Below are 14,668 nucleotides of genomic sequence, written 5' to 3'. Positions count from 1 at the left end.
ATTCATTACGGTTTTATGTCAGTTTTGAAAATGGTTAAAAACGTATTTTTGCCATAATTTCTACAAACTTTATCGGAATGGGGCAAATAATATACCGCTGAATAGCTACGGAAAATGCGAAACTTTTTCATGTTGATGGTTTTCTCTGAATCCTGGCCGTTTTCAAGTAATTTCGAAAATGGTGAGATCATTCGTTCTGCCTTTATCGCGAAACAAATTCTTTGAAAATGCACCGCGTGAAGAACCTGAACTTCTCGGCATGTCTACTTGAACTTCACTCTGTTTTTCACGTGTTTTTTTGCTTGTAGCTCTCCATCCACTGCTCGTAGCTCTCCATCCACTCACCGGAATTGAGCAAGTGATATACCAATGGAAAGCTGCTGTAAACACGCAACTTTCCCGTGTTGATCATTTTTTCATACTCGCGGCGATTTTAAAAGTTTTTCATCTGATATTCATTCAGTGTAGTAGGTGAACTTCCTGCTGTTTTTACGTTGAACTTCTGTGACATATTTTTCATTTGTAATTTTCTCATCCATTTGTCAAGTGTTACACAAATGGTATTTCTTTTGTATAAACCTCTCTCACAATATTTTTTAAAATTTCTCCGAAGGAGGACTTGAACTTATATCAACACACTTTTAGTCTTTGCTTTTTTATTCTTTTTAATACAAAATACACACCGTGTAGTACGTGAACTTCTGGCAGTTATCAATCTGAACTTCTCTCGGTTACATGAAAATATATGAGTTTTTTATGAATTTTTAATATGATTTTTAATCCTTTTTTATGAAATTTTGAAGCGCTCTATTTTTAATAGTTTAACTTCTTGTTATTTTATTTTTGAACTTCTTGTTTTCATTCTTTAATAATGAGGAAAATCAGAGTTTTCTATAATCATCGAACTTCTCCGTCTTTTTAATATGGACTTCCTGGTTTTTTCTTAATCTTTTTTATGAAATTTTGAAGCGCTCTATTCTTAAAAGTTGAACTTCTTGTTTTTTATTTTTTGAACTTCTTATTTCCATTCTTTAATAATGAAGAAAATCTCAGTTTTCTATAATCATTGAACTTCTCCATCTTTTTAATATGGACTTCCAACTTTTTTCTTAATCTTTTTTATGAAACTTTGAAGCACTCAATTTTTTTTAAAAAGTTGACTTCTTGTTATTTAATTTTTGAACTTCTTATTTTCCATTCTTTAAGAACAAGGGAAATCTGAGTTTTCTATAATCATCGTACTTCTCCATCTTTCTAATTTGGACTTCCTGGTTTATTTCTTTTAGTAACGGAAAAAACCTACTTTTTGATAAACATCGAGATTCTTCATTAAATTTAAACTTCTAGGTTTATTTTAATAGAACTTCTTCATTATTTCGAATAGAACTTGTTGGGTCTTATTCTTAAGTAACCGAAAAAATTGAGTTTTCAAATAAAGATAAAACTGCTCCGCTTTTTAAAAATTGAACTTCTTGGTTTTATTATTTAGTAACAAGAAAAAACTGAGTTTTTAATATGCATTAAACTATTTCATTTTTTAAAATTGAACTTCTTGGTTTTTATCTTTAGTATTGGGGAAAAATGACCAAAAATGACATTTTTTTTGTTTTTGTTTTTTGAACTTCTAAATCCTAGGTTTTAATATACTTTGAACTTCTGTGTTATTTTAATTTGAACTTCATATTTTATTTTTTATTTTTACATAAACATGATTTTAACTATTGTTTTAGTTTTGATCTTCATGGTTGTTTTTTTAATAACAGCAGATATCTATGTTTTTTAAGAAGGTAAAATCCTAGACTTTTTTAATAAACATCAAACCACTTTGTTATTTTTTTTGTATCTAGTTTTAAAAAAGTGAGAACATTTTTTTATTTTTTAGCTTTCCCTTTTTATTTTAATTTGAACTTTATTTTATTCTTTAGTAACGAGGAATCATCTGAGTTTCTTTAACCTTCGTACTTCTCTCTTATTTTACTTTGAACTTAGAAAAAAATATTTGAACTTTTTCATTTTTTGATATTTTATTTTCTGCACATGAATTTTATACACGAACATTTTATCGTATTACATATTTTGACCTTTTTCATTTCTTATATTTGAACTTCTTTCTCTTTCTTTTATATACACAAAAAGAAAATAGAATCACATATTCTTTGCACGACACAAACGGGCTACACCTACCTACTTACGTCATGTAGATGCATAAGTTGTCTGTACGTATATGCCGATGAATGATTGAGTTAACTCAGCTGCTCACTGCACTTTATATAGAAGAAACACACCTAATGGAGGGACATGCAATGCAAGGAATCATACAGTCACACTTGAACTTTTACTGTTACAGCTCGTTTGGCTCCCCTGATTTCATTTCATTTGGTGGAAATGAAATGAAATGAAATCTCCATTAAGATTTTATTTGCCTGAATCCAAATTACAAATCCAAATTTCATGTTTAGCTGGCACTAGCATTTTGAGATGAAATCCTTACCAACACCAAAATGAGCAAGAATGTAACACTGAACCTTTGATGTTCACACGTACAAAAATGGTTTGCATTAAATTGAACCGTAGAAGTACACATAAATGAAAAACAGAAGGAGGAGCTTCAACATAGGACTTTGTGAAAAGTTCAATCTTAACAGTACAGCAGAGGTTCATAACAACATAAAATTATCACAATTTAGCCAAGATTACATAAAACTGAAGCTTTGCAGCTTTTTTGCAGCTTTGCATTACTAGCTCCACCAAGGAAGATTTCCATTGCTTGATTTGCTTGAGGATCCTTTTTTTCCTCATTTTTTCATTAAACACCATACTTCTTCCAAAACTTGATGCCCTTTTGCATGTAGAAAGCGGTTTCTTTTATTTTTCCTGCAAACTAACATGAGAAATGGTCTCATACTGTACATGTAAACAGTCATCAATGGAAACTGCAGTTTGTAAGCTATAATGGCGACATTAGCGAATTGTATATTTTCTAATAATGGTAGAAAAAGAGTAGAATTTTACTTGAGATATTGCGTACAATATACTGGTTTGAGAGTACAACAAACAAAAATGGGATTCTAAGTTCTGAACTTCCAACTTTGACAACAAGATTAATGTAAATTGCAGATACAATACAAACAAAGCAGATCATAACAACATGGCGATATTGGCTATCTCTTCAGGTGCCCGAGGGGACGTTTACATGTTTTATAGCTGATCATACACAAGTAGCAAGCTTCAGTTTAGCTTATAGGATATGTGTATTTATCATCTATGGTCACATGTACTACTCACTTTGTTTACACAAGCATGCAAGCAAATATACAAGACAAGCACAATTTAAATTTTGTGCCACAAAGAGAGGTGTGCAAATGTGCCATACAGAAGAGAAATGAACATGTTTTGAGGTATGGAGGAAATACACTCCCAAGGACAGTAGCAGAAATGACCATATTTCTTTTGCCTAAATCTGAACGTATACTATGACAATATACTACTACTAATATTGTTTCAGCGCAGTCTAGTAAAAGGAAGCAGCAAGGAAAAGTAACAACATTTTCAGAGAGCATTTCAAAGAACATTTTCAGAGAACTCCAAGCAAAAGTAATATATCTCTGCAGTTTCATTCCTCAAAGGGAGATAGAACAAAGTAAATCTGGGTCACTACTAGCGCACGATCAGTACATACATATCTACTATTGTTAAATGTAGGCCACGGCTACAATACTACAACAGAAAACGTCATCCATGGCAATGAATATACAACTGAACTTCAGACACTAGCCACCTACACTGCCGTCCTAGTGGGAGAGAGGAGGGAGGTCTGGTGCTCGGTCGTTGCACCGACGGAGCAGAGTGCAGGCGCGCTGGAGGAGGGCGGGCCGTACCAGAGAGCAGGTCGCACCAGAGGGGAGGGCAGGCCGCGCCAGAGCGCAGGGCAGGTCGCACCCGGGCGGAGGGGAGGGGAGTCCACGAACGGGGCATGTCCTCTGCTACGGCGGGCGGAGCTGGTTTCTGTCGCCGGAGGGTGGACGGGGAGGCGCCCATGTCCGGGGCAGAACATCGAGGAGGCGTGCGTCGCAGGGGGTCGTCATGTGAGGAGGAGCTGGGCGATGTCAGGGGCACCCTAGGTGGCAGCGGAGGCGCGACGGCGTACCAGAGGTAGGTGACAGGGTCGGGCGCCGGCGCTTCATAGAGGGAGGCGGCGTCGGGGTCGCACGCCAGTGCTTGGTGGTGGCAAGCGGCGGTGGGATCAATCCCGGCCGGATCCGGGGGAAGGAGGCAGTCCGGTGGCCGGATCCGGGGGAGGTGGTGTCGCGGCGGCCGGATCCCGGGGAGGGAGCTGCGCGGCGGCCGGATTTAGGACCGGCGGCGGACCGGTGGCTGGAGGGGGTGGTGCGGGACTGGGTGGGTTTTATTATTTATTTTTCTCCGTGGCTTCGTAAGTTCGGGAACGCCTCTTCGGGCCCTATACGCAGGATTAGAATAGTGTTGTCTTATATATATATATATATATATATATACCTCTTCGGGTCCTATACCCAGAATTAGAGTAGTATTGTCTTTTATATATATATATATATATATATATATATATATATATATATATATATATATATAGTGGCGCGCTGTGTGGCAGGTGCATCATTACTAGTTAAATTAGTAATGGCGCACTGTACCCTGATGCGCCATTGGTATTTCTTTTTAAAAAAAAATTGTTACTAATGGCGCACCGTGGGTCTGGTGCGCCATTAGTGTCTACCACACTAATGGCGCACCAACTCATGGTGCGCCATTACTATATAGTAGTGGCGCACCACATGTCTGATGCGTCATTAGTGGTCATATCATCTATAGCCCTTTTCCTAGTAGTGATGCCGTCGACGAAAGGATTCGATGGCCCCTTCGATCGTCAGTAATGACGCCGTCCAAGGAGAAACCTTCCTCCCCAGACAAATCTTTGTGTTCGGCGGCTTCATACTGCGGGCCAACTCTTTTGGCCGTCTGGAGCAGGCCGATAGCTACGCCCCTGGCCATCAGGTCAGATTTGGAAACTTGAACTACGTCACAGATATCCGTGGAGACTTGATTTTTGATGGATTTGAGTCTGCGACGATCGCCCCCCCTCTCTCCGATGAACATGACTTAAATCTGTCATCGGAGCACACCCAGGAGATGAATCCTGCTACTGCAATGGCCTGAGTACCAAAGCAGATTATCCCCTCCGAGGCCATAAAGTCCGCAGCGTTGGAGCCGCACATGGACTCGACATCCTACAATGCTTGCGTCGACGGAACTCCGGACTGGTCTCCGGCTACACATTCCAGATTAAGTGCGCCTGCGGACACCGAGCTGGATCGGTTATCGATTTTCGAATTTAGCGACGCAGACATCTTCCAGCATTCGCCTTTGGGTGACGTACTAAATCTTTGAAGAACTTGTCCTTGGAGGAAGACTCACAGCCGAACTATGTTCTGTTCGAGCTAGAGGCGGACGACGAGGAATTTTGCTTCCCACCCGCCACCCACTTCATAGCCACCGTCGATGACTTAACCAACATGCTTGACTATGGCTCCGAAGACATCGACGTTATGGACGACGATGCCGACAGGGAGCAAGGCCAAGACCCGCCATTCACTGGGTGTTGGACGGCCACCTCTTCATACGATGTGTACATGGTTGATACACCTAAAGGATCTGGCGACGACAAAGAAGAGCCGGATAAGAACAAACCCTCTGAGACGCAGTCCAAGCGCCGACGCCCCAAACGCTGTTCTAAGCCTCGTCGCTCAAAGGATGGCAACACTGACATCGGAGAAAATAGTACTCCGGGCGACGCCGAAAACAATGAAGACCCTTTCGGCGCTGCATCCGAACAGGAGGAACATGACAACACACAAGACAACCCCGATGAACAGGCCATAGAAGATAACTCGGAGGACAATAGTTACCATCCACCCTCCAAAGAGGAGACAAGACTCGGCAACGAAGACTTCATCGTGCCGGAGGACCCTCTGGAGCAGGAGCATTTTAAACTCCAGCTCATAGCCACAACAAGGAGCCTAAAAAAGAAATAGCAGCATCTTCAAGCTGAACAAGACCTGCTCGTCGACAGACGGACCAACGTCATGACAGCCGAAGAATACAGCCTTAAGCGCCCAGCCAAGAGCTACCCGAAACGCAAACTGCTACCTCAATTTGATGAGGAGGCACCGGAACACACATCTCCCTCGCGTAATGCAGAACGACCACCGCGTGGTCGAGACAGGACGGCCGACCGGCCACCCCGCGGCCGGGACAAAGCGGCGACTCAGGCCGAACAACAGCCTGCCCCACCGCCTCGCAAAAATAGAGAAGGAAGAGTTCAGGATCACACATACGACCTATGTCAAATCATGGCGATAGAATAGGACACACAAGATCGATCTACGGATTGCGAGGGCGTGCCTCGAGGCACGAGGAGGGCTACTTATTCGGACGTGATAAATCTAACCACGCCCGGGCCGAACACCGCAGACGGACTCCATCGGAACTACGCCACGACGCAGCCCGACATAGAGGCGCCACACACCCCCTCTGCTTTACAGATGAAGTACTAGACCACGAATTCCCCGAGGGGTTCAAGCCCGTCAATATGGAATCATACGACGGCACAACCGATCCTGCAGTATGGATCGAGGACTTTATCCTCCACATCCACATGGCTAGAGGAGATGATCTCCACACCATTAAATACCTCCCACTAAAGCTCAAAGGGCCAGCTCGGCACTGGCTTAACAGCCTGCCTGAAAATTCTATCGGCAGCTGGGAGGACTTGGAAGAAGCTTTCCTAGACAACTTCCAAGGAACCTATGCCCGCCCACCAGACACCGATGACTTAAGCCATATAGTTCAACAACCTGGAGAATCAGCCCAAAAATTCTGGACTAGATTCCTAACCAAAAGGAACCAAATAGTTGACTGTCCGGACGCCGAGGCCTTAGCAGCCTTCAAACACAGCATCCGTGATGAATGGCTAGCACGCCACCTCGGCCAAGAAAAGCCGAAGTCCATGGCAGCCCTCACGGCACTCATGACCCTCTTTTGCGCGGGAGAGGATAGTTGGTTGGCCTGTAGTAACAACACCGCCAGCGAGACAGACCCCTCTGAGGCCAAAAATAGCACTGGCAAGTTCCGGCACAAACGCCGAAGCAATGATAACAACACCGATGACACCACAGTTAACGCCGAATTCAGTGGCTCCAAGTCCAGCCAACAGAAGAAGCCCTACAAAAGAAACAATGAAGGACCTTCCAGCCTAGACCGCATACTCGACCGTCCGTGCCAAATACACGGCACCCCGGATAAGCAAGCTAATCATACCAACAGGGATTGTTGGGTTTTCAAGCAGGCTAGCAAGTTGAATGCCGAAAACAAAGAAAAGGGATCACAAAGTGAGGACGAGGATGAAGAGCCTCGGCAGCCGAACACTGGAGGGTAGAAGAAATTTCCCCCTCACGTCAAAACAGTGAACATGATATACGCTACACACATCCCAAATGGGAGTGCAAGCGAGCACTCAGGGATGTCTACGCGGTAGGGCCAGTCGCTCCAAAGTTCAATCCGTGGTCGTCATTCCCGATCACCTTTGATCGACGAGACCACCCAACTAGCATCCGCCGTGGCGGTTCAGCCGCACTAGTCCTGGACCCAATTATTGATGGGTTCCACCTAACATGAGTCCTGATGGACGGTGGTAGCAGCCTTAACCTACTCTATCAAGACACGGTGCGGAAGATGGGCATTGACCCCTCATGAATCAAACCAACAAAGACTACCTTCAAAGGAGTCATTCCAGGCGTCGAGGCCCGCTGTACGGGCTCAATCACGCTGGAAGTGGTCTTCAGCTCTCCAGACAATTTCCAAAGCGAGGAGTTAATCTTCGACATCGTCCCATTCTGCAGCGGCTACCACGCACTGCTCGGACGAACAACGTTTGCTAGAATCAACGCAGTGCCACACTACGCTTATCCCAAGCTCAAGATGCCCGGCCCACGCGGCGTCATAATAGTCAATGGCAACACAAAACGCTCCCTCCTAACAGAGGAGCACACCACCACCCTAGCAGCAGAGGTACAGAGCGGCCTTCTCAAGTGGCACCATAGTGCGGCTGCCGAGCCCCCGGACGCCATCAAGAAGTTCTGAACTACACTCCAGCAGGACAGCAAGGCTCGTCAAGAGCTCGACTAGCAATTTGGCCTTCGTCCCAGCCCCAATAAAGTAGTGGCATTCGTACCACGCGTACATAATTACGCACTCGAAATTCCATGGACATCGACGGAGGCACAAGCTAACCCGGGATCTACACTTCGGCTAGACCGACCCCGGACACACCTTTTTTTCTCTTTCTATTTCAGGTTCCTTTTCCCGCGAGCCTGATCACCAGCCCCTTCGAAGGATCGACATAGAAAGGGGGTATGTAGCATAGGTACACACGGTAACCTCCATACGTTCTTCTTAACGATATTTTCACTTATTTCCCAGGACCCGCACGCTGCTCCTTCTCGATCCTGGCATGTTAAATAGTCCGGGTGCTTATCGCACTATTTGTATACGATATGCCTTGGCGTATCCATTCAGTTATAATAAAAATGATCTGCGGCCCAGTTTCTGTGGTTTTTGCTTCTTACTTCATTTTATTTTGATCTGCTTATCACCCCGCAATACGGCAGCAAAGTCCGAACACTTCTTATATGTAAGTTCGGCGCCTTGAATTTAGCATTATATGCATTGGCTCTGAATCATGTCTTTGGTCAATATTGGGTTGCCCCGCTCCTGTGCTTGCTATCCTATGTTCCGCTCTATCGGCTAGGATAGTAAAGGGAGAACTACTGCGATTGTGCCCTGGCTTTGACCGGATGAGCACCTCAGTAGAGAAAGCCGAAAACTGACTGTCTTGATACGGCGAGAGCCGGTCAGCTGTTCGAGGGTTATAAAATCATTGGAGATTTTTTCCGCGTGACGCGAAGGATCGGCACTTCTCGATAAGATGCCGACAGCACCCTGGCTTGGACCAGGGGCTGCGCACTTGCTTAATTATAAAACTCCTATGGCTAAGTGAGGGCGTTTAAGCCATATAGTCTGATTTCCTTGTTCGCTGTGCTAAACAACTCCTTCAAGGACCATATAATTGGATCAAGATTGTTTAGATCCCATCCCGAACACCTCTGTACTCATTAAGTGGGGGCAGAAGCCAACGACTGGCCAACCCTCAGATTGCATGTAACACGGCCGCACAGGAGGAAACAGTTTAAAGCATAACGAAATTACATTACAAAACAAAGCTTTGTCTTTATAATACAAGGCAAAGGACAACACGAATGTATTCATTCGAAAATAACGTCCTGAGAACATTGAGCTGCCACAAGTCGAGACCCTTCTGTGACATCCGCAAAATATTTCTTGGGTGTGTGGTGCTCCTTGCCCTCCGGCGGCCCGCTGGCCACTTCAACAGCGTTCATCTTCGCCCACCACATCTTGGAGCGAGCGAAGGCCATACGGGCACCTTCAATACATACAGAGCGCTTGATGACGTCCAGCCGTGGACAGGCTTCCACTAGCCGCCTCACATGTCCAAAGAAGCTACCGGGCATAGCTTCGGCTGGCCATAGCCGGATTGTTAAATCCTTCATGGCTAGTTTGGCCACCCGGTGCAGCTCCACTAGCTGCTTCAGCTAATCGGTGAAGGACACGGGATGCGCTAGCCTCGCATACTACGTCCAGAATAACTTCTCCGTCGAACCTCCTCCTTCGGCTTGATAGAACTCTGCAGCGTCTGATACGATACGTGGTAAATCCGCAAAAGCCCCTTGGGAACTCCGAACCCGGGTTAGTAAAAGGTATTGCTTCTCCGCATACTTGCTTTGCATCTTAAAAGCCTTACCCGCCGTGATCTTCCTAGCCTCCTGGATCTCCTGGAGGGCGGCCCGGGCCTCATTCCGTGCGGTCTCCGCATTCCGACGAGCCTTGGAGAGTTCGGCCTTTTGAGCCGACGCATCATTCTCCAGGATCTCACATTTTTTACCGCGTCTTGGAGCTCCTGTTGGACCTCCTTGACTCGGGACTTGAGCTTTTTTAGAGAGGCTTGCTGCTCGACGGCCTTCCCCTCGGCTTCGGCCAGAGCCTTTTTCAGGGCCTCCACCTCGGTTGCGGCTCCTATACACATTTCGACATTATGGTCAGTATGCAACACTTGTTCTTTCCGAACACACAGCAAGATGATACCTACCTTGCTTCTCTCGAAGCCGCATTGTAACCTCGCCGAGCTCGTTCTCGGTCCGCTCCAGCCTCTGCTTCAGTTCAAAGACTTCGGCAGCATGTGAGGTCATGGCCAACAGCGACGCATGCTCATGCAAACATATCACGTTAGTATCCTACACTAGAGGATTGATCCTCTGTCCGGTTCCTCTTGCCGAGCACCGGACAGTGTCTCAAGGGCTACTGACTACATGGTTTTTTTCTCTTTCTATGTCACTTACCTCAAAACCTGTTAACAGGCTGCCACATGCCTCATTCAGTCCGCTCTTGGCAGACTGAACTTTCTCGATCACCGCACCCATAAGGACACGGTGCTCGTCCACGACGGAGGCGCTTCGCAGCGCCCCCATCAGGTCATCCAATGCTCCTGGATGGACAGGAGCCACCGGTGGAGGCGGCACTTCCCCCTTCAAAGGGAGCTGCTCGCCCAACTCCGGAGCCATAGGGGGCTCCGGAGCCGTATTCGGTTGAGGGCCGATCTGGATACGACCCTCTTCACCAGTCTCCATGGGGATGGGATCCCCCACGTGTCCGGCAGGGGAGGTCTCGCCTTGTGGCGCCTCCCGAACAACGTCCTGGGCTCCTCCCTTCGAAGCGGTCCTTCGGGACAACACTTCGGTGTCGTCCCCGGCCCCGGGGGAGTAAGCAGGCGGTGGCAATCTGCTCGCCATCTCCGATGAAGCCGATGAACCTCTAGAGGAGGATTGCTGGATAAGATCACTGGCCGGACTGTAACAGTACAGCTAACTTTATCAAGATAATGGTGAGAAAGGGCTGGATGTGTGCATAAATAAGCCATGTCACTTACGATGCGGCCTGGGGCTTTGGGTGAGGGCGTCATTCCGGACTATTGTCCACGTCCCACGTAGTGTTGGCCGCCGGAGCGCCCTTCCCCTTTTTGGGCGCCTCCGCCTCCAAATGCGCCGGAGCCGCCCTCTTCTTCTTCCTCTCCTTAGGGGCAGGAATGTTTTCTTCCTCCTCCTCCTCTTCCCCGCCATTTTCCTCAGGGATAGAGGAATGAGTTTCGTCTTCTTCGGACGCCGCGTCCGAAGTACCCTTACGACGGAGGCCACTCTTGGCCTTCCCTTTGGCCTTCTTCTTGGCCTTCTTCTCTGGCGCCTTATACGGCACCGGCACCAGCATCTTCGCTAGGCGCGGGATGACTGGTTCTTCAGGCAGCGGAGCCGGACACTGGATCCGCTTCACCCTCTCTGTCCAGTCCTGAAATAGCGATAATAAAAGCTCAGGCATCTCCCTAGCAACACACAAGCAGGGAATACATTAAAAGAGACATACCTCACTGGCAGGATGACTAGCGTCGTGTCCGCGATCTGAATCTGCGGCCAGTGGTTTTTCATTGCCCTTAAAGAGCAACTTCCACGCGTCCTCGTGAGTAGTCTCGAAGAGCCTCACCAAGGTATGGTGCTTCTTCGGATCGAACTCCCACAAAGGGCGGCTTCAGTGTTGGCACGGGAGAATTCGGCAAACTAACATCACCTGGATTACATCTACAAGCTTGACGTTCTTGGCTATCATGCTTTGAACGCGCGTTTGCAGCACTATTACCTCGTTGGACGAACCCCAATCGGGACTCTTCTCGACCGAAGAAGTGAGTTGCATAGGAGCACTGGAGCGGAATTCGGCAGCCGCGGCCCAGGAGGTGCCGCGGGGTTCTGTGATGTAGAACCACTGCTTCTGCCACTCCTTCACTGTCTCCACAAAAATACCTTTTGGCCAGGGGATGTTGGGCAGCTTGCTCACCATGGCTCCACCACACTCTGCGTGCTGGCCATCCACCACCTTCGGCTTCATGTTGAGGACTTTGAGCCATAGCCCAAAGTGGGGTGGGATGCGGAGGAAGGCCTCGCACACGACGATAAACACCGAGATGTTGAGGAAGGAATTCGGCGATAGATCATGGAAATCTACCCCGTAGTAATACATTAGCCCGTGGACGAAAGGGTGGAGTGGAAACTCAAGCCCGTGGAAGGAATGAGGGAGGAATACTACCCTCTCATTCAACTCCAGCGTGGGAATGACTTGACCCTCGGCCGGCAAGCGGTGTGCGATTCTCTTTGCCAAATATCCGGCTGCCCGGAGCTCAGTAATTGCCTCCTCCGTGACGGAGGAGACCATCCACTTGCCCTGACCACCGGATCCGGACATAGTTGCTGGGGTGGAAAGGATATTGGAACTTGGGCGCTGGAGCTCGAGATCGGGAAGGTGGAGACAGAGAGAAAGAGTGAGAAGAGGAAGAGGGGATCCTTATCCTCTTATAAAGGCAGCAAACATTAAACGCCTCCTCGCTCGCCTTAAGATTTGCCTGTTTCTGAAGGCCGTGCAAATGGCACGGTTGGGTTACCCATTCCCGCATTGATGAGAATCCCGCAATAAGGGGACACGATCTGTGCTTTGACAAGATGTGCCAATAGCAATCGCATCTTGAAACGTGGGACAAACGGTTTGAAATTATGACCGGACGGGCGTGATATCACGTTGCCGGAAGCTGCCAGCGGATAGAACTCGTGTGGAAAATATATATATATTCTCTATGCGGTTATGTATGGTGTGTAACAGGTCTGAATACAATCATCACGTCCGAAGATTGTCTTGGGAGTTCGGAAGAAGGGGAACCCGCCTTGCAATGCCAAAGACAATCTGCGCGCCAGACTCCTCGTCATTGAAGCCAGGTTCAGGGGCTACTGAGGGAGTCCTGGACTAAGGGGTCCTCGGGTGTCTGGCCTGTTATCCGTGGGCAGGACTGATGGGCTGTGAAGACACGAAGACCGAAGACTATACCCATGTCCGGATTGGACTCTCCTTGGCGTGGAAGGCAAGCTTGGCGGCCGACTATGAAGATTCCCTCCTGTGTAACCGACTCCATGTAACCCTAGATCTCTCCGGTGTCTATATAAACCGGAGGGCATAGTCTGGATAGGATAGATTCATTACCATATACTCATAGGCTAGACTTCTAGGGTTTAGCCATTACGATCTCGTGGTAGATCAACTCTTGTAACACTCATATTCATCAAGATCAATCAAGCAGGAAGTAGGGTATTACCTCCATAGAGAGGGCCTGAACCTGGGTAAACATCGTGTCCCCCGTCTCCTGTTACCATCGATCCTAGACGCACAGTTCGGGACCCCCTACCCGAGATCCGCCGGTTTTGACACCGATAGTGGTGCCTGCTCATTTTCCTCGTCGACGAGGTTGATGGCGGAGGCAACGCTTTGGTGGGTTCGCATGCTTGGAAATTGTGGATGTGCTACAGGCTGCACTTGTTGCCTCCGTGCGTCGCGTGCCGCCTAGGTTTATGCGCAATATCGCTGGGTGGCGGGAAACCGGTGAGGAAATGGCAGGAAATAGTGGCATGTTCATAAAATGCCATCAATTAATGGAAACTTAGCATAGAAGGAACGTCGAGCTAGCACAAGAAGTAGATGATGGTTAGATGATCGTTTATCCTAGTTAATTATGCATGTAATAGTTTACTTTGGCGTGTGGAAATGTCATGTGTGTACTAGCACCTATGTAATTGTATGTTTGCCGCGTATTACACACATATTGTTTATGTGTGAAAGTGCAACTATCCCTAGGTGGTTTTGGTAATTCATAACAACATATAGCTCATTGAGCTAATGCTATTCCAAGATGATTATTTCAGGAAAGCTCAATGATTGGCATGGCATGGATATGAAAGTGGAACCCTCAAAATGCTAAGGACAATGGATTGGCTCAAACTCAAAAGCTCAAGAATCTTCATTTTATATTTTAGTGATCCAAGATCACATTGAGTCCATAGGAAAAGCCAATACTATTAAGGAGGGATGAGGTGTTGCTTAATGAGCCTCTTGCTTCATGTGCTTAGTGATATGCTCCAAAACCCTCAACTACTTTCCCATATCCACATATGACCTAAACTCTAAGCCAAACTCGGTCCTACCGATTTTTCCTATCCGGCGCCACCGAGTTTCACTTGTCATTAGCCACTGCCAAAACCCTAGCAATTCGGTTCTACCGATAAGGTTCTCGGTCCCACCAAGATGGGGTTGCAATCTCTCTGTTTCCCTTTCGTAACTTTTCGGTCTCACCGAAAGAGCGAATCGGTCCCACCGAGATTGCAATGTAAACTCAGTTTTCCCCTTTGTAACTTTTCGGTCTCACCGAGTTCCACTCGGTCCCACCGAAAGAGCAAATCGGTCCCACCGAGTCTGCCTGACCAACTCTATGGTTAGCTAATTACCAAATTCGGTCTCACCGAGTTTGTGTAATCGGTCTCACCGAGATTACGTTATGCCCAAACCCTAACCGAATCGGTCCTACCGAGTTGCATGTCAGTCCCACCGAAATTCCTAACGGTCACTAGGTTTACATTTT

The 14,668-nt window shown here is 47.0% G+C and overlaps 1 long non-coding RNA gene and 1 pseudogene across 1 annotated transcript; one reads left to right on the top strand and one right to left on the bottom strand.

The window, feature by feature from the left end:
• Positions 1–2,526: 2,526 nt before the first annotated feature.
• On the bottom strand, positions 2,527–4,455 carry LOC125544183 (uncharacterized). The gene is made up of 2 exons (XR_007299309.2): positions 3,879–4,455; positions 2,527–2,881 (listed from the first exon to the last, which is right to left on the bottom strand). It is a non-coding gene; the product is annotated as an uncharacterized LOC125544183 (long non-coding RNA).
• Positions 4,456–4,887: 432 nt separating this feature from the next.
• Positions 4,888–8,175, top strand: LOC147979883 (uncharacterized; annotated as a pseudogene).
• Positions 8,176–14,668: the final 6,493 nt, after the last annotated feature.

Source organism: Triticum urartu, chromosome 3A (genome assembly GCF_056163025.1).
Source record: "Triticum urartu cultivar PI428250 chromosome 3A, HENAU_Tu73, whole genome shotgun sequence".
Taxonomy (NCBI): Eukaryota; Viridiplantae; Streptophyta; class Magnoliopsida; order Poales; family Poaceae; genus Triticum; species Triticum urartu.
This window is presented reverse-complemented; position numbering and strand designations above follow the sequence as displayed.